Source organism: Heptranchias perlo, unplaced genomic scaffold (assembly GCF_035084215.1).
Source record: "Heptranchias perlo isolate sHepPer1 unplaced genomic scaffold, sHepPer1.hap1 HAP1_SCAFFOLD_52, whole genome shotgun sequence".
NCBI lineage: Eukaryota > Metazoa > Chordata > Chondrichthyes > Hexanchiformes > Hexanchidae > Heptranchias > Heptranchias perlo.
In genome coordinates, this window is record NW_027139537.1 from 2,627,591 (window position 1) to 2,652,111 (window position 24,521).

At 44.2% G+C, this 24,521-nt stretch overlaps 1 non-coding gene across 1 annotated transcript; it reads right to left on the minus strand.

Annotated features, from left to right (window-relative positions):
• Positions 1-4,857: 4,857 nt before the first annotated feature.
• On the minus strand, positions 4,858-4,929 carry trnag-ucc (transfer RNA glycine (anticodon UCC)). Its single transcript has one exon. It is a non-coding gene; the product is annotated as a tRNA-Gly (tRNA).
• Between the last annotated feature and the right edge of the window lie 19,592 nt (positions 4,930-24,521).

Genomic DNA, 24,521 nt, shown 5'->3' on the forward strand with positions numbered 1-24,521 from the left:
CTGTTTAAAATGCTCGGTGCTCTCACTGTTTTAAATGCACGGTGCTCTCACTGTTCATAATGCATGGTGCTCTCACTGTTTAAAATGCACGGTGCTCTCACTGTTTAAAATGCGCGGTGCACTGACTGATAAAAATGCACGTTGCTCTCACTGTTTAAAATACAAGGTGCTCTCACTGTTTAAAATGCACGGTGCTCTCACTGTTTTAAATGCACGGTGCTCTCACTGTTTATAATGCACGGTGCTCTCACTGTTTAAAATGCACGGTGATCTCACTGTTTAAAATACAAGGTGCACTCACAGTTTAAAATACAAGGTGCTCTCACTGTTTAAAATGCACGGTGCACTCAATGTTTATAATGCACAGTGCTCTCACTGTTTTAAATGCACGGTGCTCTCACTGTTTATAATGCACGGTGCTCTCACTGTTTAAAATGCATGGTGCTCTCTCTGCCCATAATGCATGGTGCTCTCACTGTTTAAAATGCATGGTGCTCTCACTGTTTTCAATGCATGGTGCTCTCATGGTTTATAATGCATGGTGCTCTCACTGCTTATAAAGCATGGTGCTCCCACAGTTTGTCATGCAGTGTGCTCTCATTGTTTAAAATGCATGGTGCTCTCACTGTATATAATGCTTGGTATCTCACTGTTTACAATGCATGGTGCTCTCACTGTTTTTAATGCATGGTGCTCTCACAATTTATAATGCATGGTGCTCTCACAGTTTAAAATACAAGGTGCACTGTTTAAAATGCACGGTGCTCTCACAGTTCAAAATACAAGGTGCACTCACAGTTTAAAATACAAGGTGCTCTCACTGTTTAAAATGCACGGTGCTCTCACTGTTTATAATGCACGGTGCTCTCACTTTTTAAAATGCACGGTGCTCTCACTGTTTAAAATGCATGGGGCTCTCACTCTTTATAATGCATGGTGCTCACACTGTTTTAAATGCATGGTGTTCTCACTGCTTACAATGCATGGTGCTCTCAATGTTTATAATGCATGTTGCTCTCACTCTTTATAATGCATGGTGCTCCCACTGTTTCTAATGCAAGGTGCTCTCACTGTTTATAATGCATATTGGTCTCACTGTTCATAATCAATGCTCCTCTCACTGTTTGTAATGCATGGTGCTCTCACTGTTTAAAATGCATTGGTCTCTCACTGTTGATAATGCATGGTCCTCTCACTGTTTAAAATGCATGGTGCTCTCACTGCTTATAATGCATGGCGCTCTCACTGTTTATAATGCATGGCGCTCTCACTGTTTATAATGCATGGCGCTCTCACTGTTTATAATGCATGGCGCTCTCACTGTTTATAATGCATGGTGCTCTCACTGGTTGAAATGCATGGTCCTCTCACTGTTTAAAATGCATCGTGCTCTCACTGTCTATAATGCTTGGTATCTCACTGTTTATAATGCATGGCGCTCTCACTGTTTATAATGCATGGCGCTCTCACTGTTTATAATGCCTGGTGCTCTCACTGGTTGAAATGCATGGTCCTCTCACTGTTTAAAATGCATCGTGCTCTCACTGTCTATAATGCTTGGTATCTCACTGTTTATAATGCATGGTGCTCTCACTGTTTATCATGCATGTTGCTCTCACTGCTTATAATGCACAGTGCTCTCACTGTTTATAATGCATGGTGCTCTCACTGTTTATAATGTATGGTGTTCTGACAGTTTATAATGCATGGTGCTCTCACTGTTTAATGTGCATAGTGCTCTCACTGCTTGTAATGCATGGTGCACTCACTGTATATAATGCATGGTGCTCTCACTGTTTATAATGCATGGTGCTCTCATTGTTTATCGTGCACGGTGCTCTCACTGTTTATCGTGCACAGTGCTCTCACTGTTTATCATGCGTGGTGCTCTCACTGTTTATCATGCGTGGTGCTCTCACTGTTTAAAATGCATGGTGCTCTCACTGTTTAAAATGCATGGTGCTCTCACTGTTTACAATGCATGGTGCTCTCTCTGCTTATAATGCATGGTGCTCTCACTGTTTAAAATGCATGGTGCTCTCACTGTTTACAATGCATGGTGCTCTCTCTGCTTATAATGCATGGTGCTCTCAGTGTTTTAAATGCATGGTGCTCTCACTGTTTTAAATGCATCGTGGTCTCACTGTTCATAATCAATGCTGCTCTCACTGTTTGCAATGCATGGTTCTCTCACTGTTTATAATGCATGGTGCTCTTACTGTTTATAATGCATGGTGCTCTCACTGTTTATAATGCATATTGGTCTCACTGTTCATAATCAATGCTGCTCTCACTGATTATAATGCATGGTGCTCTCACTGGTTATAATGCATGGTGCTCTCACTGTTTATAATGCATGTTGCTCTCACTGTTTATAATGCATGGTGCTCTCACTGTTTATAATGCATGGTGCTCTCACTGTTTATAATACACGTTGCTCTCACTGTTTATCATGCATGTTGCTCTCACTGCATTCAATGCATTGTGCTCTCACTGTTTATAATGCTTTGTGCTCTCACTGCTTATAATGCACAGTGCTCTCACTGTTTATAATGCATGGTGCTCTCACTGTTTATAATGCATTGTGCTCCTACTGTTTATAATGCATGGTGTTCTGACAGTTTATAATGCATGGTGCTCTCACTGTTTAATGTGCATGGTGCTCTCACTGTTTATAATGCACGTTGCTCTCATTGTTTATAATGCATGGTGCTCTCACTGTTTATAATACACGTTGCTCTCACTGTTTATCATGCATGTTGCTCTCACTGCATTCAATGCATTGTGCTCTCACTGTTTATAATGCTTTGTGCTCTCACTGCTTATAATGCACAGTGCTCTCACTGTTTATAATGCATGGTGCTCTCACTGTTTATAATGCATTGTGCTCCTACTGTTTATAATGCATGGTGTTCTGACAGTTTATAATGCATGGTGCTCTCACTGTTTAATGTGCATGGTGCTCTCACTGTTTATAATGCACGTTGCTCTCATTGTTTATAATGCATGGTGCTCTCACTGTTTATAATACACGTTGCTCTCACTGTTTATCATGCATGTTGCTCTCACTGCATTCAATGCATTGTGCTCTCACTGTTTATAATGCTTTGTGCTCTCACTGCTTATAATGCACAGTGCTCTCACTGTTTATAATGCATGGTGCTCTCACTGTTTATAATGCATTGTGCTCCTACTGTTTATAATGTATGGTGTTCTGACAGTTTATAATGCATGGTGCTCTCACTGTTTAATGTGCATAGTGCTCTCACTGCTTGTAATGCATGGTGCACTCACTGTATATAATGCATGGTGCTCTCACTGTTTATAATGCATGGTGCTCTCACTGTTTATCGTGCACGGTGCTCTCACTGTTTATCGTGCATGGTGCTCTCACTGTTTATCATGCGTGGTGCTCTCACTGTTTAAAATGCATGGTGCTCTCACTGTTTACAATGCATGGTGCTCTCTCTGCTTATAATGCATGGTGCTCTCACTGTTTATAATGCATGGTGCTCTCACTGTTTTAAATGCACGGTGCTCTCACTGTTTTAAATGCATCGTGGTCTCACTGTTCATAATCAATGCTGCTCTCACTGTTTGCAATGCATGGTGCTCTCACTGTATAAAATGCATATTGGTCTCACTGTTCATAATCAATGCTGCTCTCACTGATTATAATGCATGGTGCTCTCACTGGTTATAATGCATGGTGCTCTCACTGTATAAAATGCATATTGGTCTCACTGTTCATAATCAATGCTGCTCTCACTGATTATAATGCATGGTGCTCTCACTGGTTATAATGCATGGTGCTCTCACTGTTTATAATGCATGTTGCTCTCACTGTTTATAATGCACGGTGCTCTCACTGTTTATAATGCACGGTGCTCTAACTGTTTAAAATGCATATTCGTCTCACTGTTCAAAATCAATGCTGCTCTCACTGATTATAATGCATGGTGCTCTCACTGGTTATAATGCATGGTGCTCTCACTGTTTATAATGCATGTTGCTCTCACTGTTTATAATGCACGGTGCTCTCACTGTTTATAATGCACGGTGCTCTAACTGTTTAAAATGCATATTGGTCTCACTGTTCATAATCAATGCTGCTCTCACTGTTTGTCATGCATGGTGCTCTCACTTTTTTAAATGCATGGTGCTCTCACTGATAACAATGCATGGTGCTCTCACTTTTATAATGCATGGTGCTCTCACTGTTTATAATGCATGGTCGTCCAACTCTTTATAATGCATGTTGCTCTCTTAAAATCTATCGATCTCAGCTTTGAATATCACTCAACGACTGAGCATCCACAGCCCTCTGGGGTGCAGAGAATTCCAAAGATTCACAATCCTTTGAGTGAAGAAATGTTTCCTCATGTCGGTCCTAAATGGCCGACCCCTTATCTTGAGACTATGAGCTCTAGTTCTTGACTCTCCAGCCAGGGGAATCAGACTCTCAGCATCTACCCTGTCAAGCCGTCTAAGAATTTTATACATTTCAATGCGATCACCTCTCATTCTTCTAAACTCCACCGAATATTGGCCAACTTAACGCAATATTTCCTCATACTACAATTGCCGCAAGACCTCCTTACTCTTATATTCCAACACCCTGACAATAAAGGCTAAAACATCATTTTCCTTCCTCACTCTCATTGGACCCCTGGTAACTCAATATTTCCAGCATGTTTTTCCTCTTTTCCTTCTATAGGGAAAAGAAATGAAGGTTGAAAACATTTTACTATAATTACACCCGATTATGTTTTGGAAACAATATCCAACTGAACTGCATCAAATTCGATTATCAACTTCAGAGTTTCTGATGGAAATAAACTAATAAAAACACTTAACTGCGATAGCCGGGAATCGAACCCGGGTCAACTGCTTGGAAGGCAGCTATGCTCACCACTATACCACCATCGCTGAAAATAATCGATAATAAAATAGTTGCCAAACATCAGATCCTGAACAGACACTGCAGGCTGTTGGATTTTGTTCTTCATTTTCACTGGTTTCTGACGGATCCTTTCTCGCTCTGTTGCAGTTCCTGTTTCCGCCCAGTCGATTTCACCAACCCCCAATCAATGGAAATTCCACACCAGCCAGTAATTCTTCACCTGATATCGGACTGAAGAGACAGTCGATACCTGCAATACTTGACCAGCTGGAAATACATTTTACCACAGCTCACATCAGCCTTTGAGTAAAGTTAAATAATTCCATTAAATCATTACAGAGACCTGACTACCAACTGGGCAGGAATGGCAGCTTAATATTCAAGTCTATAAGATGTTTAGAAAGGACAGGGAAATAGGGAAAGGAGGAGGAGCAGCAATATTACTAAAGGACAATATTACAGCAGTTCAAAAATAGAATGTCAGTGAGGGTGAGCGGGCAGTGTAAACACTCTGAGAGAGACCCATCACAAGTGCCCCCACTGTACTCCTCCAGAAGGTATAAGAAGGGCGAGTGCGGGAGGATTTCTTCATTCTTTGTGAGAGTGTTTGTGAGATTGTGGAAATGTCTGGAAGAGGAAAAACCGGCGGTGAAGCTCGGTCCAAGGCCAAGTCTCGCTCATCCCGGGGCGGACTGCAGTTCCCTGTTAGCCGTGTTCACAGGCTCCTGCGAAAGGGGAACTATGCTGAACGTGTGGGTGCCGGAGCCCCGGTCTATCTGGCTGCTGTGCATCAAGTATCTGACGGCTGAAATCCTCGAGCTGCCCGGCAACGCGGCCCTGGACAAACAAGAAGACCCGCATCATCCCCAGACACCTGCAGCTGGCCATCCGCAACGACGAGGAGCTCAACAAGCTGCTGGGACGGGTGACCATCGCTCAGGGTGTTGTCTGATATCCAGGCCTTGCTGCTGCCAAAGAAAACCAGCATTGTGAGCTCCAAGAACAAGTAAACCGGCCAAGGCTTAATCTGATAACCCAAAGGACAGGACCAACCTGATTGAAATCTTTGAAGAAGGAACAGAAAGTGTAGACAAGTTTAATGCAGTAGAGGTGATATATTTGGATTTTCCGAAGGCCTTCTATAATGTACCACATTGTAGACTCATGGCTAAGTTCAGAGCACGTGGAGTCAGGATCAGCTGGCAGAATGGATAGTAAGTTGGCTACAAAACTGAAAGCCGAGAATAGAGGTTAAGCGTCACTACTCAGACTGGCAAAAGGTGGGAAGTGGAGTTCCAGTTGCTGGGACCACTGTTCTTCACAATTTACATTAACGATTTGGATTCGGGAATCGGAAGTACAATTCCAAAATTTGTGGACGACAACAAATTGGGGGATTTAGTTAATACAAAGGAAAAATGCATCAAAATGCAAGAGGGCATTAATAAACTTGCAGAATGAAGAATCAAGAGGTCACACACTGCTTGGATAATAAGAGTCTAAACGGGATAGAGGAGCAAAGGGATCTAGTGGTACAGATACACAAATTACTAAAAGCAGCGACCCAGGTTAATCAGGTCATAAAAAGATAAATCAAACACTAGGATTCATTTCTAGAGGGATAAAGTTGAAAAGCAAAGAACTTGTATAGAACCTTGTTTAGACCAGACTTGGAATACTGCGAACAGGTCTCGTCTCCATATTGTAGACATAGGGGCATTGGAGAAGGTGCAAACAAGATTCACAAGGATGATACCAGAAATGAGAGGATATTCTTATCAGGAAAGACTGAACAGACCGGGTCTCGTTTCACCAGAAAAGAGAAGGCTGAGGGTTGATCTGATCGAGGTTTTTAAGATAATGATAGGATTTGTTCGGATAGATGGAGAGAAAATGTTTCCACTTGTGGGGAGTCCAAAACTTCAGGTAATAAATATAAAATAGTCGCTAATAAATCAAATAGGGAATTCATGAGAAATTGCTTTACCCAGAGAGTGGTTAGAATGTGGAACTTGTAACTACGAGGAGTAGCTGAGGCAAATAACACAGGGGCATTTCAGGGGAAGATAGATCAACACATGAGGGAGAAAGGTATAGAAGGATATGCCGATAGGGTTAGATGAAGTAAGGAAGGAGGAGGCTCATGAGCAGCATAAACGCCGGCATAGACTAGTTGGGCCGAATGGCCTGTTTCTGTGCTGTAGTTTCAATGTAGCTCGATGTAAAGGCTCTTTTCAGAGCCACCCTCTGTATCTGTGAAAGGACTGGTTACTGTCTGAAGGGAGACGCTGATATCATGCTACCAGTGTGGCTTTGAGCTTCTTTTGTCTCGTTGTGGACGAGATGAGGTATTAATGGGACTGGAGTCGGGGCAGTGACCACAGTCCGGTACTTTAAACGGTGACTTATAGACCCCAGCCCACACATCACCAGATTTCTTGTATTTATTTAAACTACTTGCCATGCTGGGCTCGTAAAGAATCACCAGAACTGCTCGACTAACCTTTCTACATCTGTGGAATTCAGCGCTTCGCTCCGTTTCTGTTCTATTTTGTTGGATTATTCACATAACGCATCAAACTCACTGGGGAATCACTGAAATGTAACTCTGTACAGTAACAAATAACAGTGAATTGCCTGGTGCCCAGGAGATCAGGAACATTACTCACCTTTCGTCCTGTTAACGAGTAAACCGTGTTTAGAGTCCACCGACCCGCTTTGGTTCCATATGGGGGATTAAACAGAGAAATCGGGAGGGGAGGAGACAGTCAGAGTGACAGAGCGGAGAGCGGCCTCTGATCTTCCAACTCCACCTCCAGTTCTCACTATCCGACAGTTTCAAACCGTTTATCGATAATAGAACCGAACCTCAGCGCTCCGCACAAACCCTGACAGACCCGGGCTTCATATTCAAGGGTTCCCAAAACCCGAAGCTTTCAAATAAGCCCCGTTACAATGAGAAATCGTTAATATTCCTGCCTAAATACAGTTCATTCAATAACAAGTCAACTCGGCTCCTCCATTTCAGTCTGTTTCCCTGTTCTATCTCCCCACACATCCCCTCCCAGACGGGTTCAGCGTTTTACAATCACCTTATTCCAGCTTATTTGGAGAATCTCATGTGTTGGGGTTTGAGTTATGACGCGGAGTTTCTCCGCCAGTGTTATCGGCTCACAGAGACTCTCGCCCTGAATCTGTGAAAAGATTATGACCATGAACTGGGACTGGAGTCGAACACATCCCCAGTTACAGTGAGGCCCGGCCCGGACATCTCATTCTCTCTATTTTATATCAGACAGTATCCCACTTCCATGTTCAGCAACAGAGAGAGAGAGAGAGTATCAGTCTTACACTTCCTATCTGTGTCCAAATCACGCACAATAGCAGTATCCACCTTCATATACAGGACCAGAGAGAGAGAGGGAGGCAGACACGGTGAGAGAGACAGAGAGAGCGGTGAGACACAGTGACAGACAGACGATAACAGTATTAGTTCCAGACTGACCGGTAAAGTGCCGATTTTTCCAGAAAGATCGCGTTGGAGAGACAGAAGATGCAATCTCATCTCTCACTGATATTGCACAAGGGTCAGAAACACTATTAATCCCACACTCAGGGACAGTACAGAGAGGGACAGAAACAATGGGTCACATTTAACCCTCTAATGCCTGTTGTACTATCTGCAGTTTTACAGCTCAGGGCTGTTCGATATTACTCTCAGTGACCTACAGTTTCACTCCGGTTAAATTAATCTGCGACTGTTGCTGCCTGATATTAACCCTACACGGTCCCAGCAAATACACCGACTCCCACTTTCCTCCCATGTTTCTCCAGGATTGGTTTGAGAAATCCTCTCTCAGTCACACATTATAGGGGCCATTAATGAAGAGAATCCATTGACTGATTTCACAGCCGCTCACTTTATCTCTGAAAGGCTCTTTACCATCAAAAGCCCCCGAGAGAAACAGCAGGGATGGAAACATCTCGTTTAATAGTTGGAGATTGTAAAGTCAGTCTGGATTCCAGCGTTAGGCACTGGTGGAATCCCATCTGATTCCCATTCTGGTGCCTGTTTCTGAACTGCCTGTGCACCCCATTCCCTCTGACCTTTCCCCCAGCCCCACTTCCTTTGCTCAGACTCGGAAAAATTCCAATTGGGGAAAGTTTCCATCGATTTTTGGATTGGGAATTGTGGACGCCATTCCCTCAGTGAGCGGAAGAAGATGGTTTAAAACAGCCGGGAATGGAGAGATCACGGCCCCCGGGGGAAGGGAGCAAAGAGCAGCCTCGTTACAGCAGCTCATCGCTTCGGGACCGTGTCGGCAGATGGGCTCAGAGATCGGCATTGAGTCCGGGGGAAGTTCAGGGGGAGTCCGGGGGCTGTTTGTCAGAGGCGGAGTGGATCAGGAACTGGTCCCGGAACATGGAGTGAGAGGGGGGAAGGAGAGGTCATTCTCGGGCTGTGTGTGTACAGGGTGTGTCCAGGGGAAGGGAGAGAGAATGGGAAGAACCTGCTATTAAAATCATTGCTGCTTTCTCTCACAAACCAGTGTTGAATGTTCCTGGTTTAGTTCCAGCCTCACCCTGTTTATTGTTATTGGACAGTGAAGAGTGGAAACAGAGCCGGACAGTAAGGATGTGGGGAGTTGGACAAAGAGCATCTATTGCAGGCACCAGGTGAGAAGTGTCAAGGACACATTTTAAACAGCGGCTGTTTGGTTTCAATTGAACGGTTAGTCCCATGGGAGAGGAGATTAGAAACCTGACCTGTTTCCCATCGGGCAGTCCCATTCATGGATCAGTGGAGGGGTTGGGCCGTGTCTGGATGTCACTAAAGTGTTGTAAAACAGCCCAACACACCTGGTAAGGAGAAGCTGAGTGCTGCAGTGCTCCAGTGGAGTCAGACACTGACACTGTTTGTATCACTGGATTTCATTTGTGGATATTCAAAATGATCATTAACAGAGATATTAAACTGATCACTTCTGTATTTTCGACCTCACATGTTCCTGAGTAACAAGAGATAATTTTCTTTCTCCAGGCAAACCCTTGAACGATCCAGAATAAATGTGATGCTTCCTCCACCCGAGGCAGAAGGAACAGTGCAGCCAGCTCCTTCTCACACACAGTAAGTATAATATCACTCACAGAGCACAGAGTCACAGACAGGTCATCAGTTCCACAGTCTCAGACAGTAGAAGTAGTCAGTCCCGCACTGATCAGAATTTCCGAGACACATTTTCAATCCAACAGTCAAGCAGAGTAGGTGAGGCAGACACAGTTCCATTTCACCCTAACACAGTCCCACTGACAGGTAGATACAAAAATCCCAGTCCAAAATCACACTCTCAGAGTGAAAGGCACTGTGTCAATCTCACAATAGAGAAACATTAGCTACCAATTAAATACCAGATAGAAATCACACATGGTACCCGATTCAAAGGTACAGAATGAATCCCAATAATGTACCCCGAGATTCAAATTGAATACCAGCCCAGAACTCTCACACACATGACTTTAATACATGCAATATCCATTCGAAAAGTGTATCATATGATACAAATTGCATACAAGTCCAAAACTCAGGTAGAGTATCAGATTGAGAAATATTGTAAGATAGTAAACCTGAGAAACAAATTAGATACCTGTTCAGAATGCATTCGTAGAATGAAATTTAAAGATAGAGTATCAATTCTATTAGTGCAGACTGAGATACACATTACATACCAGTCCAAAAATCTCATACACAAAAAGCAGGACAAATCCAATCCGGCCAATTACCGCCCCATCAGTCTACTCTCAATCATCAGCAAAGTGATGGAAGGTGTCGTCGACAGTGCTATCAAGTGACACTTACTCACCAATAACCTGCTCACCGATGCTCAGTTTGGGTTCCGCCAGGACCACTCGGCTCCAGATCTCATTACAGCCTTGGACCAAACATGGACAAAAGAGCTGAATTCCAGAGGTGAGGTGAGAGTGACTGCCCTTGACATCAAGGCAGCATTTGATCGAGTGTGGCACCAAGGAGCCCTTGTAAAATTGAAGTCAATGGGAGTCAGGGGGAAAACTCTCCAGTGGCTGGAGTCATACCTAGCACAAAGGAAGATGTTAGTGGTTGTTGGAGGCCAACCATCTCAGCCCCAGGACATTGCTGCAGGAGTTCCTCAGGGCAATGTCCTAGGCCCAACCATTTTCAGCTGCTTCATCAATGACCTTCCCTCCATCATAAGGTCAGAAATGGGGATGTTCGCTGAAGATTGCACAGTGTTCAGTTCCCGTCGCAACCCCTCAAATAATGAAGCAGTTCGAGCCCGCATGCAGCAAGACCTGGACAACATCCAGGCTTGGGCTCATAAGTGGCAAGTAACATTCGCGCCAGATAAGTGCCAGGCAATGACCATCTCCAACAAGAGAGAGTCTAACCACCTCCCCTTGACATTCAACGGCATTACCATCGCCGAATCCCCCACCATCAACATCCTGGGGGTCACCATTGACCAGAAACTTAACTGGACCAGCCATATAAACACTGTGGATACGAGAGCAGGTCAGAGGCTGGGTATTCTGCGGCGAGTGACTCAACTCCTGACTCCCCAAAGCCTTTCCACCATCTGGAAGGCACAAGTCAGGAATGTGATGGAATACTCTCCACTTGCTTGGATGAGTGCAGCTCCAAAACACTCAAGAAGCTCGACACCAAGATAAAGCAGCCCGCTTGAATGGCAACCCATCCACCACCCTAAACATTCACTCCCTTCACCATCGGCGCACTGTGGCTGCAGTGTGTACCATCCACAGGATGCACTGCAGCAACTCGCCAAGGCTTCTTCAACAGCACCTCCCAAACCCACGACCTCTACCACCTAGAAGGACAAGAGCAGCAGGCACATGGGAACAACACCACCTGCACGTTCCCCTCCAAGTCACACACCATCCCGACTTGGAAATATATCGCTGTTCCTTCACCGTCGCTGGGTCAAAATCCTGGAACTCCCTTCCTAACAGCACTGTGGGAGAACTGTCACCACACGGACTGCAGCGGTTCAAGAAGCCAGGTCAGCACCAACTTCAAAAGGGCAATTAGGGATGGGCAATGAATGCCGGCCTCGCCAGCGACACCCACATCCTATGAACGAATAAAAAAACAGTTATTAAACATAACAACGAGATCTGCACCGATGTTTTATCTGTGCAATTTCTGATCTCCATTCAGATCTGTCTCCGTGTTTCACTTTATATTTCCTGTCCTCTGTACAGTGTGTTTCTTTCCCAGTGAGGAGTGGGACTCTGTAATAAATGTTCCAGTGCTGTGTTGACACAAAATGGTGGCCCTGAATAAACACAAAATTGAGACATATACCTGCAAAAAAATCAGTGCCTTTACATTTAAACAAAATACCTCTCTCAGTGTGTCTCTCCTTCTCTGTACTTTACGGCCCATGTATGGAACAGTGTCAGCTCCTGGACATGTACAGCACACAGTGGGTAAAAGGGAACCATTCACCCCCGCCCTGAACTGAAAACAAAATATCTGCCAGCAAGGCTCACTGAGGGGCAAGGCGGCCATCATACTGAGGGGCAAGGCGACCATCTTACTGTGGGGCAAGGCGGCCATCATACTGTGGGGCAAGGCGGCCATCTTACTGTGGGGCAAGGCGGCCATCTTACTGAGGGGCAAGCTGGCTATCTTACTGTGGGGCAAGGCTGACTGAGGGGCAAGGCGGCCATCTTACTGTGGGGCAAGGCGGCTCTCTTACTGAGGGGCAAGCTGGCTATCATACTGAGGGGCAAGCTGGCTATCTTGATGAGGGGCAAGGCGGCCATCTTACTGTGGGGCAAGGCGGCTATCTTACTGTGGGGCAAGCTGGCTATCATACTGAGGGGCAAGCTGGCTATCTTACTGAGGGGCAAGGCGGCCATCATACTGTGGGGCAAGCTGGATATCGCTGTGGGGCGAAGGCCATAAAAATGCAAACATTTCTCGAGGAACAGAATTGAAAATCAGAGATATTATCTTGAACTTGTACAGGAGCTTGGTTAGACCAGCCTATGTAAACTGTAATTAAATCAGATAATGCTGGACACACACAACATGTCAGGCAGCATCTGTGGAGAGAGAAACAGTGTTAACATTTCAGGTCTGTGAACAGTTCTGGTCTCCATATTATAAAAACGATACACGGTCACTGGAGAAGGTGCAAAAAATGATTCACTAGAATGATACCAGAACTGAGAGGTTATAAATATCAGGAAAGACTGAACAGGCTGGGTATTTTTATTCTAGAGAATAGAAGGCTGAGGAGTGCCCTAATAGAGGTCTTTACAATTAGGAAGGGGTTTGATATGTTAGAGGGAGGGAAGATGTTTCCACTTTTGGGGCGTCCAAAACTTGGGGTCATCAATATAAAATAGTCACTAATAAACCCAATAAGGAATTCAGGAGAAACCTTTTAACCATGAGCGTGGATGGAATTTTGGAACTTGCTCCAACCTGGAGTAGTTGAGGCGAATAGTAGAGTTGTATTTAAGGGGAAGCTGGAAAAAGTACACGAGGGAGAGAGGAACAGAAGGATATTCTGAAAGAGTTAGATGAAGTCAGGAGGAGGCTCGTGTGGAGCATATACACCGGAATGGAACAGTTGGGCCGAATGGCCTGTTTTTGTTTAAGATTTAAGTCTCGTCTTTTCTATTCCCATGGAAATAATCCTGTTTTTTCAAGTCTTTCCAAATAAGTTTCTCTTCCCTGGCCTCATTCGAGTGAATCTGCATTGTGCTCTCCCTATGGCTTTCATGTCGTTTCTACAATGGTACACTGAAACTGCTCCGGAACTATGTGGTTTAACCGAATGGAATAACTAATAAATCTTCATCATAATCATCAGTCCCAGAGAGCAGTAAAACGGGTTATAATCAAAGAGTAAAAAGACAAATAACTAATAAATCTTCATCCTAGTCAGTGTTGCTGGTCTCCTATTAGATAGAGAATTCCCTAAAGGATCCCTCACGGTTGCACAAACCGATTTCAATGCGATGCCTGAACATAAACCAAGTTATGTTGTTCGAACAAAACGGTGTCCACGAGCAGTTTCCAATGTTTATTTATGTGAGCAAGTCTGTCTCTGATATAAATCTCTTTCTGGTAAAAGAATATGATCCCAGAAACTACTTTTTCTCATACAGTGGGCAACTAATGAACACATTCCAATGAAAGTTAACAACAACTTGCATTCCGAGACCGCCTTTAATGGAATAAACATTCCCAAGCGGATTCACGGAGAAGTAAAAGGAATAAGAAGATATCAGGAGGACTGGCGAAAACCTTGGTCAAAGAGTGGGTTTAGGGAGGATGTAAAAGGAGGAGAAGTAAATGGAGAATCGGAGGGGATATGATTGGTTTTCAAGAGTAGAATTTCGACGACCCCTGACCAAGGAAGGAAATAGTAGGAAGGACGGCAAAAGCTTGGAGCAAGAGATGGGTTTCATGGAAGGTCTGAAAGAAGTAAAGAACTTACTTTTATCAAGCGCCGTTCTTGACCTCGGGACGTCCCTAAACAGTCAATGAAGTACATTGTTAAGAGTAGTCGCTGTGTTAATGTCGGAAACGTGGCAGCCAGTTTGCGCACAGCAAGCTCCCACACACTGCAATGAGATAAATGGCCAGAAAGTCGGTTTTATAAACATTGGTTGAAGGGTAAATATTGGCCAGGACACTGGAAGGAACTCCCCTGCTCTTTTTCGAATATTGCTGTCGGAACTTTTACATCGACCTGAGAGGGCAGATGGGCCCTCGGCTTAAAGTATCCTACCGTCGGCACCTTCGACAGTACAGCGCTCCCAGAGTACTGCCCGTCCGACAGTACTGCGCTCTTTTAGCACTGACCATCCAGCAGTGCGCCAGTCCCTCAGTACCGACCCTCCGACTGTGCAGCACTCCCTCACTGCTGACCCTCCGAGAGTAATGTGCTCCCTCAGTACTGACCCTCCGAGAGTAATGTGCTCCCTCAGTACTGACCCTCCGAGAGTAATGTGCTCCCTCAATACTGACCCTCCGATAGTCGAGTGCTCCCTCAGGACTGCACTGCAGTGTCAGCCGGGATTATATGTTCAAGTCTCTGGAATTAGACTTCAATGCACAGACTTCTATCTCACAGGTGAGACTGCTACCACTGAACCACGTCTGACACCTGAAAGGAGGAATGGAGATGGAGGGGCTCAGGGAGGGAATTCAGGAGCGTGGATATGGCTGAAGGCACGCCTGTCAGAAGTGGGACAAATGGACTGCAGATGCACAAGCGGCCAGAGGTGGAGTAGCAGAATGTTTGGGAGGGGCTGTCGGAACTGGTAGTTTATAGAGATAGGGAGGGGTGAGGCCCTGATGGATTCAAGTGTGAGAAAGAATAAAAATAAACCAAAGGCTGAGGAGATTGGAATCCAAAGCAAGTCAGTAAGGGCTTGAGTGATTGGTGAGTGAGTCACCAATCAAAAAACCAGGGGTGAGGATGGAATCCCTGGCAAGGATGTGGAGATTGTGGGGCCAAAGATCATGACTTCCCAATTTTTAACTGGAGGAACTGATGGCTCATCTAAAACAGAATATGGACCTGACAACACAACGATATTGGAAGGGTCAAGAGAGGCGATGGTTTCGTCAGCGTCCATCTGACAGCTGGTCCATGTCTGCGGACTGTGTCACCAAAGGGCAGCATGTGGATGAGGAAGAGGAGGGAGCCAAGGATTGAATCTTTAGAGACATCAGAGATAACGGTGATAGGGTGGGTAGAGAAGCTTCTCCTGACTCTGATCAGATAGGTGAGTGGAACCAAGTGAGGGGAGTCCCAGCAAAAGAGGCCAATGTCCGATGAATCAGGAGGTGACGGGTGGGTTGTCTGCAGGTATGGAGATGGGGAGGGTTTTAAACCCAAGGATGAGAATTTTAAATTTAATGAATATGGAACTGGGAGCCCGTGAGGGTCAGTGAGGACGAGCAGGACCTGGTGCTGATGGACACGGACAAGAGTTTTGGACGAGCTCACGTTTATAGAAGGTGGGGATTGGGTGGCCGGTCAGGAGTGCATTGGAGGAATGGAGTCTGGAGGGGACAGAGACATTGATGAGGGTTTCAATGGCAATGGGCTGAGGAAGGAATGGAGGCGGGTGAGAGAATCACGGCGCCTTTGTGATGGAGGTCAAATCGGGTCACGATCTCAGCTCGGTGTTACATGGAGCCAATTTTACTGGAGTCGTTAACCAATGTAGAATAAACGGATAAACATCCGCAGTAAAATAGCGGAGAGAGGAATGTCAATGGGACACGTTCAGTGTCCGTCCCCTAATATCACCCACAGTCATTTCGAGGCTGCAATCCTCAACCTGCCCTTTAACTGTGCCCGTGTCAGAGACTCACAATTCATATTTTAACTGGGAAACTGCAGGAACAGAGTGAAACGGGTCTGCTGTGTCCCTGGATTCAGTGCACACTGCAGAGACATCTGTCTAAATTATAAATGAAACACCAGGAGTGAACATGGTCAATATAGATATATAAAAGCTGTAAATGAGAACAGATTTAAACTTTATTCCTGACAGAGGTCTGATTAAGTAATATCGTGGACTTTGAGATGTTTGTGTTTTATTCACCACATTATTTACAGCGGAGTCAAAGCTGCAGATGTAATGTGTTTGTTAAACTGACTGTTGCTAATAGCAATGATCAGGGGTAAAACCGTGTCAGTGGAGACTTATCCCCTGTATAAATCAGGGCTTGTTGGAATGGATCAGCTCAGAGTGCCTGCTGGACCTGTGGTTTCCAGGCCAACAGAAGTCAGTGCTTCTCACAGAAATGGGATATCCAGTAATCCATCAGATAGAAGACATCTATTATCCTGTTCTTGCAGCGATTGGAGTTCCAGGTAAGCCGTTATCTCAGCTGTTAATGGTGTAAATCAGTGTTGACTCTGCTGCTGTACTTGGGATATGATGTTTTCTCCTACCATGTTTAACACAGTCACCTGTTCTGTTCTATTGGTTGAATGATGGAATATGTTAAGTCTCTGCTCTTTCGGTCTTGGAGGAGCTGCATGATAACCATAATGACCCTTTTATATCCAACCCTGGCATTGATACTGGTTTATTTCCTGTATTGAATGTATTGTTGACTCATGATATCATTTTAACTTCCAAACATTCGATATTGTAGGAGTTGCATTAGATCTGTAATGACTTTGTATATACAAAGCTGGCATTGTTAATGGATTATTCTCTGTGTGGAATGTATTGGAATCAGGTGTTTGAGCAAAGAGCTGGTATCAAACCATAAGGAGCTGTTACCAGTTTCATTTTGTGGAACTCACCTGTCCTGGAATATGTTTTCATCAATGTGTTTTCAGTGATTGATAATGAGACAGCTCAAGGTCTCAGTGATACAAGGAGGCAGTGCAATGTCCTCCCTCCCCAATAAAATGCTTCAGTTTAACTGAGATTTCAATGTATTTATTGGTTATCACTGTTATGAAATATTATTTCATCATGTGTGTATCTGACGCCGCTTCAGATGTCTGGTTACTGAACTGAGTTTGCTGCTGACTCTTTCACATCTCCTTCTCTGCTTCACTGTGGATGAATTCACTGACTGTCACTGGACTTCATTGTAAAATGAAATGTTTGGTTGTTATGTTGTCTCAATTTGGACCGTGCCTTTTGAAATCAGGAGACCCTCTATGTTTCCTTAGATTATAAGTGTGATATTGGCGTTTGTCAATTGAACAATCCCGCCATCTATCCCTTTACTTTATAATTACAGGAGAAGGAATCTCAATTATTGTGAGATCTGTCTGGAAGAGGAATTTGATTCTGTTTATTCCATGATTTGTAGATGAAGTGAACAATATAGGTGAACTGGTGGAGAATTGAATGATCTGTAGAAACATTAAACTATTCCACAGAGGCTTCACTATTTAACAAATAACACTGAGAATAGGATCGGTGGAACACGGGGCTGGTGAACAGAATGCAGGCACAGGATGATAGGATTTAACTGGATCTGAAAATGGACTTGAGAAAGAGAGTAGAATGAGTGATAGAGAGGGCGACTGAGAGGGAAAGCGAGAGGCTGTGGTGTGAATAATTCATCAGAATGAACTGCTGAAACTTCCAGTACAATGAAATCGAGAAAATGTGATTTGAAGGTGTTATGATGATGTGGTCAGATTGGGTGAGTTTTTTATTGTGGGATTCGCTCCTCATGTTTATATCCCTGTCTGGACCTCAGTCTGTTTATGTGAAAATTCCTTGTTTTCCAACTTGACACTAAATACAATGACAATTTACTTGAAGAATAGAATCAGAAATTTATTGATCATAATGAATTATTCGGATACTGTATTTTTAAAGCTCGGCTGAATTCAATAAACAACGTGGTTGATTTTATTCATACTTTTCAATTTAAGTTTAATTGAATGTACAAATTAAATTTATTAAAGACATTTTATACCCAACACAGGTTCCCTGACACCAGTAACCACAGAAATGAACAGTTGAATGTATTAGTTGGATTCTGTTGGTGTGATCTAGAGATTAGATTTCCTCTCACACTCTGCTGCAGTTTCTCCCTTTGAATCCCAGCCTCTCCTCCCAATGCAATGAATCCTCTGTCTCCTCATACGTTGCTTCAGCTTTTCCGTTTTCCCAATCTATCTGCCTCTCATTCCCCTCCAGCTCCTACACGTTCATATAAACTACTATTTTCCTTGTCTCACTCCCAACCTCACTCACTGTCAGCTGTATTAACCCAGAGCAACACACAAGCTGCACTTCTCCCTGTCTCCTCACCTTCTCCACCCTTCCCTCTCTTTCCCCGTCCGTCTGGAGCCCAAACGCGGCTGTAATCTGCTGGATTCCAGGTGTGTAAAACCTTTTCTCTCTCCCCGACAGGCACCGAGCCCTCACTCAGCCCTTCCAGTGGATCCGGTGCTCACTTTATTCACCTCCTGTATCCATCTCCCAATTCATTATTGATCATCGTGTTTAAAACATCGTTCTGCCCAAAAGCGCTGCCCAGGTCAATCAATCACTTTCCACCCTTCGTTGCAGCAACAAAGCTGGAAATTTTACCCCAGATCCTCTCAATCTGCTGCTTTGTCTCCAGGTCTGATCAGTAATTTCTCTGCTTCCTTTTCTCTCTCTTACAGTTAACTTGTTGGCGATTGTGATCCTGTCCCGAGGAAAGTGCGGTCTCTCCAAATGTATCAGTGTCTACCTGGTGGGAATGGCAGTGGCCGATCTCATGGTCGTTATCATTCGTGTCATATTGGTGTGGATTATTTCGATGTATCACCCATGGCTATTCCTGGACATTACTCCTGTGTGTAGTTCTATAATCTTCTTGAGTGCTGCAGCCATCGTGATTTCTGTCTGGTTCACAGTCGCTTTCACCTTTGATCGATTTGTGGCCATTTGTTGCGAGAAGCTGAAAACTAAATATTGCACCGAGAGAACGGCGGCTGTGGTTCTGGGAACAGTGAGTGTGCTGGGCTGTTCAGTGAGTGTCCCCTGGTATTTTACATTTGAACCTTTATATATCGTTGATAATGTTCCCTGGGGTTGTGAGACTAAACCGAGCTTCCGTACTTCCCCCGCATGGGCCGCATTTGACATGTTTCACCTCATTTTAACCCCTTGTCTCCCGTTCTGTCTGATTTTGCTGCTCAATGTTCTAACAGTCAGGTGTATTTTAGTGTCCAGTCGAGTCCGCAGGGGACTCCGGGACCGCAGCAATGGAGAGAATCAGAGTGATCCAGAGATGGAGAACCGAAAGAAATCCATCATTTTACTCTTCAGTATATCGGGCAGTTTTATACTGTTGTGGCTGACATATGTTGTATTTTACATTTATATGCGAATTGCAGACATTCGGTCGTTTTACTCCTACACTGACCCTGTTTATCTCGCAGATCACACAGCAAAGATGCTGCGGCTTCTCAGTTCCTGCACAAACACGTGTATTTATGTCCTGACCCAGACTAAATTCAGAGAGGAGCTGAAGAACGCGGTGAAATACCCACTCAATCTAATTGTTAAATTAGTGAAATCATAGAAAGAGCTGAAGGGTTTCAAGCAGTAGAACTAAATCCCATTTCATACTCCATCCCCAACACTTCCCAGGGGATGGAAAGTACATTTTATATTAGCAGCACAGAGCCATGAAATGATCTTAAATCAGATTCTGAGATTATATTTTATTGATAATCTGACCTATTGAGGCAGCATTTGCTTTGCAGACAACACGTGAATTGTTGTTCAAAATCGCGGCACTAAAGAGCTCCATTGGACTTTAATTAACTGGCCGCAAGACAAAATGGCAAAGCTGGAAAACAAAGTCACTTCTGTGGACCTAATCAGGATGTGTGCACTTCACATAAATGGTGAGAGAGAGGGATAGAGGAAGGGAGAGAGGGAGGGAGACAGAGACAGAGAGAGAGAGGGACAGAGAGAGAGAGGGGGAGGCGGAGAACGGGAGACAGAGAGTGAGAAAGAGGGAGTGAGGGAGCGAGAAAGGTGGAGAGAAAGGGAGAGGCAATTAGAGAGAGACAGAGACAGAGAGAGGGAGACAGAGAGAATGAGAGAGTGAGAGTCAGAGTCAAAGAGAGAGTTGGAGAGAGACAGAAAAAGAGAGACAGAGAAAGAGAGACAAAGGGGAAGAGAGTGGGAAAGGGCGAGAGAGGGAGAGAGGGTAGGAGAGGCAGAGAGACAGAGAGGGAGATATGGAGAGAGGGAAGCGAGGGAAAGAGAGAGACAGAGAGAGAGAGAGAGAGAGACAGAGAGAGTGGCATAGAGAGAGACAGAGACTGAGACTAGGGGAAAGACAAAGAGAGAGGCAGGGAGAGAGAGACACAGAGAGAGTGAGAGACAGAGAGGGCAGAGAGAGGGAGAGAAAGAGATAGATAGAGAGGCAGAGTGAGAGAGACGAGAGCCAGAGAGAGGGACAGATAGAGAGACAACATAAGGACAAAATATATGTACCAGTTAGAAAAGTGCAGAAAAAGAGAAGGGCAGAGAGAGTTACTCAGAGACAGAGATAAATAAAGAGTAAATTATTAAGACAAGAGAGAGAAAAAAAGAGAGAAAGAAAGCATATATATCTATATATATATATATATACAAATATATATACATATATATATACATATATATATATGTATATAATGAGAGAGAGAGACACTGCCAAATAATTACAAAGTGATAGGAGAGGAGAGGTAAATAGACAGATAAAATCAATTCAAAATAACTAGACACTGAGAGAGAGTCAGAGCAGAAGAGTGTCAGACATAAAACGACAAAGAGAAAGAGAAAAAGAGAAACAGAAAGCAGGGAGAAAATAGAAAACAGGAGAGAGGAGGAGAAATACAAATATTAAAACAGAGACTGAGAGAGATGGAATGAAATACAGAAACAGATGCAAAGAAGAGTTCGAGAAGTCAAATAGAAACAGAGAGAAAGAAGGAGTTAGAAGTAGAGATGGAGAGAGTGAGAAGCAAACAGAATGAAATAAAGACAGATGGAAAGGGAAGGAGGAAGAGACAGATAGAAAGAAGGAAAGGGGAAAAGTAGATCCACAGAGAGAAACAAAGAGAGAGGTGATGCCAGGAGGCTGCACAATAAAGTCACTCAGCCTTGTGTACCTGACCCTGACAATTACTTACTGCCGGAGTTTCCAAGCTGCTCTGTGTAGTCAACATTCATCTGATAAACGAAAGCCTGAGACTAAATCGGCTTCAGCATGTCTGAAGTAAAAGGTCGATTAAAAGGAGGAAGGGCTGTTGGAAGGATTGTTAATGACACGTTGTGAAAGACCACACAGCAGAGGATAGATCACCATCGCAATAAGAACGATTCCAGGAGGGCTAGAGATGGTTTGAACTCCTGCCGGCTTGACTTGGTTACGTTGTGGACACTGAGATAAAACAAGTGAAGTGTCAATCAATCATGGGTTGTATTTGCAGGAACCTATTTTTGATAAGCTAACGTCCCAGAGGTGTGGTTCTATGTTACAAAGAAGCTGGGCAGAAGTTGAGTGGGGAGAGACACAGATCCACCACTGCTGCTCCAAACTCACCTTTCACTTCCTGGCAGCACCACCTCACCTGGAATCTTCATGACTGCTCGCTACCTCCCAGCTTGATGCCTCGATGCTGGTTTACAGATTGCCTGTGAAGCAGATGACCTGGATCCCAGAGTAAGACACGCTACACTGCAACGGTATCCATCAAAACGACTGGAATCTTCCAGGCAAGCTTGAGTTAACCATGAGGATATAACTTTCGTTATCAGCTTCGTCGAAGATAGACATTGGATTTCCAATCGGTTATGCATTTTGGGAATTCAGAATGTGTTGTTTTATTGGTGTTAAAGCAATTCTAAATCGGGTATAATCCCAAGATGTTGATTAAATTCTTACATACATTTTTCTAGTGTATTAAGAATAATAAATTATTGTTTTGTTCATACAGCCATGGTTTGTGCCTAAAGTTTCTTTAGGATAAAGAGCCCATTATTTAAATATAAATTTTAACCTTTTGGAGATAAAAAGGCACTGCCCCAAATTAAAGTGTAAAATCTCTTTGCACCTTTTTCCTCCTCCATCTGTACCATGTGTAACTTTCCCAGTGAGCTGATGGGATTCCGTAATAAATCACAATGTACTCTTACCCCTTCTGCTGTCTTCCTAAACTGGGCAGAGTCCCGCAGCACTCTCCTGTTCTGTTACTGTTCAAAATACTGTTATTGTCTCAGATTACAGAAAAATATGAATAATGGAGAATTAAACCAAATCCCAGATCAGAACTACATTCAGATTGAGTCCAATTTTACTCTGATTTATTTAATAGATGTAAGGAATCTTACAACACCAGGTTATAGTCCAACAAATTTATTTTAAAATCACAAGCTTTCGGAGATTATCTCCTTCGTCAGATGAATGAATGAAAAGGTTCTCAAATCGCATATCGTATACTATGTTGGGACAGCATCACACCAATCAAAAGGTGTCGTTGTTATTCAAACAGGCCAGTCACGGAGAACAGCACGCCCCAGTACACTCGATATACATTGTGTCTATTACACAGGCAGGCAGAAAGAAACTCAAAATGGCAGAGAGAGAGAGAGAGAATTTTAAAAAACATATACATTTTTTTCCCCCTTTTTGCTGGTGGGGTTACGTGCAGCGTGACATGAACCCAAGATCCCGGTTGAGGCCGTCCTCATGGGTGCGGAACTTGGCTATCAACTTCTGCTCGACGATTTTGCGTTGTCGTGTGTCTCGAAGGCCGCCTTGGAGAACGCTTACCCGAAGATCGGTGGCTGAATGTCCTTGACTGCTAAAGTGTTCCCCGACTGGGAGGGAACCCTCCTGTTTGGCGATTGTTGCGCGGTGTCCGTTCATCCGTTGTCGCAGCGTCTGCATGGTCTCGCCAATGTACCATGCTCCGGGGCATCCTTTCCTGCAACGTATGAGGTAAACAACGTTGGCCGAGTCACAGGAGTATGAACCATGTACCTGGTGGGTGGTGTCCTCTCGTGTGATGGTGGTATCCGTGTCGATGATCTGTGGGTTCATACTCCTGTGACTCGGCCAACGTTGTTTACCTCATACGTTGCAGGAAAGGATGCCCCGGAGCATGGTACATTGGCGAGACCATGCAGACGCTGCGACAACGGATGAACGGACACCGCGCAACAATCGCCAAACAGGAGGGCTCCCTCCCAGTCGGGGAACACTTTAGCAGTCAAGGACATTCAGCCACCGATCTTCGGGTAAGCGTTCTCCAAGGCGGCCTTCGAGACACACGACAACGCAAAATCGTCGAGCAGAAGTTGATAGCCAAGTTCCGCACCCATGAGGACGGCCTCAACCGGAATCTTGGGTTCATGTCACGCTACACGTAACCCCACCAGCAAAAAGGGGGAAAAAATTTATATGTTTTTTAAAATTCTCTCTCTCTCTCTCTCTGCCATTTTGAGTTTCTTTCTGCCTGCCTGTGTAATAGACACAATGTATATCGAGTGTACTGGGACGTGCTGTTCTCCGTGACTGGCCTGTTTGAATAACAACGACACCTTTTGATTGGTGTGATGCTGTCCCAACATAGTATAAGATATGCGATTTGAGAACCTTTTCATTCATTCATCTGACGAAGGAGATAATCTCCGAAAGCTTGTGATTTTAAAATAAATTTGTTGGACTAAAACCTGGTGTTGTAAGATTCCTTACATTTGTCCACCCCAGTCCATCACCGGCATCTCCACATCATTATTTAATAGAAGCTAGAATTACATTCTCTACACAAAATGGCTCATTTGACTTTTCCTCCGAATGTCTGGTCTCTCCTTCTCTGTAAGAATTAAGTCCAAATAACCAAATATTAATCCATTTTTTTGCAGAAGTTCACATTTTGGTCCTTTATTTCCTCACAGCTCCGCTGTCTTTGTGTTAAACACCAGCTAGTGCCAGTCTCACTCCGTTTGCATCTTTAACTATCGTTCAACAGTGATTTAACAGGAACAGCAAATGAACCCTCTCCGTGTCTCACAACACAGCGAGCTTCATCTTGCCCCTCAGTAA